Here is a 520-nt window from a genome sequence, read left to right as displayed (position 1 = left end):
ATCTAGATCTAAACTTCGTTTCGCAAAGAGATAGAAGGGAAAGTGGTTCACTACCACGCTACGGTGCTAGGGAACCAACTTTGGAAGCGATGTTGCGAGCGGAGATTTTACCAGATTTACTCGTGGTACCGTGATTGCACGTTAAAGCTAACGTGAAGGTAAGGGCTCCTTCCAAACTTCTAGATGTATATATACCGTAATTGTACCGTATATATATATTTTTATATATATTAATTACTTTTAACAAATATCTCCAAATATCTAGATATTTATTAAAATTACCATTTCACCCATAAGGCATTAAATTCTTCGTAAATGATTCACCGTACTTAATTTAATTTATTTATCGACGAGTAATTTTAATCGGGCATCAAATATCTTTTTGGTCATATAAACTCCAAAATATTAATAACTTTGGCTAAAAAGCCTCCGAGTTCAATACCAAAATACACTAAAATACATAAAGTATACTTTAAAATTATGGGTCTTACATTACTACCCCCCTAAAATTAGTTTCGTC

Source organism: Cicer arietinum, chromosome 5 (genome assembly GCF_000331145.2).
Source record: "Cicer arietinum cultivar CDC Frontier isolate Library 1 chromosome 5, Cicar.CDCFrontier_v2.0, whole genome shotgun sequence".
In the NCBI taxonomy this organism is placed as follows: domain Eukaryota; kingdom Viridiplantae; phylum Streptophyta; class Magnoliopsida; order Fabales; family Fabaceae; genus Cicer; species Cicer arietinum.
This window is presented reverse-complemented; position numbering follows the sequence as displayed.